The following is a 2,604-nucleotide window of genomic DNA, read 5'->3' as shown; positions in this document are numbered from 1 at the left end:
TGTCGTGGAAGCGGAAGTGGCCGTGCGTCACTTCCGGCCCGCCCCCCTCCGGCTTCGCGCTGTCGTAGCAGCTCGCTGGCTGTGGGGCTGTGACTCGCGTCGTTTTCTGCCCAATTTGTTCCCGGGCTTGTTGCAAGTGGGGTGGGACAGGGTAGAGCGTGATCCTAAAACTAAGAAAGTGGGACAGAGCCTTTCCGCCGACTTGCTCATTCATGCATGCATGCCATTTATTCAACAGTTTTTTTTGCTGAGGTCCGTCTGCAGTCCAGGAGTGAACAAGATGCTGAGGGCTAACCTGAGGAAGACAGAAAACAAACTAATCAACCAAGATAATTTCAGATTATCCTTTAAGGAAAATAGATCAGGGTAATGTGATGGAGAGCGACTAGGGACAGTGAGAGCTAGGTTAGATAGTAAGGAAGGCTCTTTGACGAGTGACAGCTGAGTTCTAAATGAAAAGGGTGAACAAAAATCGATGGAAGAGTGTTCCAGGCTGGGACCAAATCCAGAGGCCCTGAACTTGGTTGCTGGAGGAACTGAAAGAAGGCCAGGGTAGCGGGAGCACCGTGAGTGACGGGGACAGAGGTAAGGGGTGAAGTCAGGGGTTGGCAGGGGCTCTGTGGTGCGGAGCCTAATGCACATTGAACTTAGGTGGAGGTTAGAGGTAGAAGAAGCCTTGAAGATCTATTCCGATTCTCCCATTTCCACTGAGTCCGGAAGAAACTTAGCTTATGATTAAAAGTAAAGCTTTAAGCAGGCCATCAAGTCGAGGCCAGTATACATGCCACTCAAACTTTTAGTCTTACTGCATAGCGAACACAATCACACCAGCAAAGAGATTTCTCATGGAATCCTGTAACAACCCCCTGTTATAGGAAATCTTTATTAGGTAATATCGCCTTACTTTGTGGATGAGAAAACTAGGGCTTCATGTAACTTGTCACAGGGGAACTTATGTGGCCCCAGCTAGGATTCAAACCTGTGATCTTTCCACTACTCCAGTATCCTGCGCCTTGCTGCACCACCTGACTTCCTCTGTGTGAGCTGCCAAGCAGCCTTGATTAAAAAGTGCACAACGCGCATTTCTGTGAAAGTCTGAAAGTGAGGCAGACTAGAGAAACCATAAAGCGTACGTCATACACCTGTCACCACCCAAGGGCCGCTTCAGGCCTTGGATGGACAGTTGGAGGTCTGTCTGATTTGCTCTGGAAAGGTAGTGCTGGTGTTGTCCACTGTTGCTGTGCAAGGCCTTGAAGTGCAGGTTTGTTGTCTGTGCAACTTCTCTGTGGTGAACCCCTTACCCAGAGCCTTGTGGATATTTGCACATTTAATGAAGATGATAATGATGGGTGAACGACCCCACTAAAGGCTGGAACTAGAAGGCAGACTAGGGGTCATCCAGGCTAGTGGTTCCCAAAACACTGCACCAATCACTCGGGAAGCTCTTTAAAAGTGCAGATTTCCAACTTTGCATACAGACTGCATATCAGGCACCATTATTGTATCACATTAAAATCCATAGACATAACAGCATTGTAGTTCTGTATGAGAATGTCCTTGTTCTTGGCAGATGCATGTATTTAGGGTCAAATACGATACTGTCTGCAGATCTTTTCAAAATGGTTTAGCAATGTGTGTGTGTGCATGTTCACATACACACACAGAAAGTAAATGTGGCAAATACTAAGGACCAGTCAATCTAGGTGAAGTCTATATGGGTTTTCATCGTACTCTTCTTTCAAAGTTTCCATAGCTTTGAACTTAAAAAAAATCCAAAGGGGTAGAAGGATTAAAATGCAGATTCTCAGATCCCATTTCCAGATATTCTGATTCAGTGAATCTGTATTTTTCAACTTCCCTTTATTCTGTTGCACAAAGTTGGGTACCATTGATTTCATTCAACTCTAGACTTTCCCCCCTACCCATTTCACAGAAGAAAACACTGAGGACCCAAAAGGTGACTAATTTGAGATCTCTCAGTGGATTAACAGTAATATCAGGTCTGGAATGCAGAGCTCTGTTTCATTCTGAAACACGTAACGCTCTGCCCCGGGCTGTGTGTGTGTGTGTGTGTGTGTGTGTGTGTGTGTGTCGCTGGGAGAAGTGGGAAGGGGCGGCGAGAGGGGTCGGGGTGAGTGGGGGGGGTGGTGTGTCTTTGACTTGGAAGTCAAGTGTAAATGGCCTTCTAGAACTCCGTCGCTTTTAACACAGCCCAGTAGTGATTCTTGGGTTTTTCTCAGGTCTACTTAAGAAAACTCGAAACACGTCCACTTAGGTGGCCGCCAAAAAGTTTCCTGAAAGTAAATCGACTAGCCCTGTTCCAGTGCCGTTGGCGTCCTGTCGCCATGGAAACGGACGGTTCCATTTTTCCTCAAGGGGTGGTCTTGATTTTCTCTCCTTTTCGAATCCGCAGCGCGGCGCCCAGAAGACGCTCTCAGGAACCAGAGGGGCTTATGTAGGTCTTAGTGCTCCTTGCAACGAGGGGGAGGCGCGAGGTGGGTGCGCCTCACTCCGGAGGGAGCCCGGTGTCCGGTGTCCACCCCGGGGTCCGGGTGATGCGTCCCGGGACTGGCGGAGGGCCCCTCCGAGTTCCGCACCGGCCCC

This window comes from Eubalaena glacialis, chromosome 9 (assembly GCF_028564815.1).
Source record: "Eubalaena glacialis isolate mEubGla1 chromosome 9, mEubGla1.1.hap2.+ XY, whole genome shotgun sequence".
NCBI lineage: Eukaryota > Metazoa > Chordata > Mammalia > Artiodactyla > Balaenidae > Eubalaena > Eubalaena glacialis.
This window is presented reverse-complemented; position numbering follows the sequence as displayed.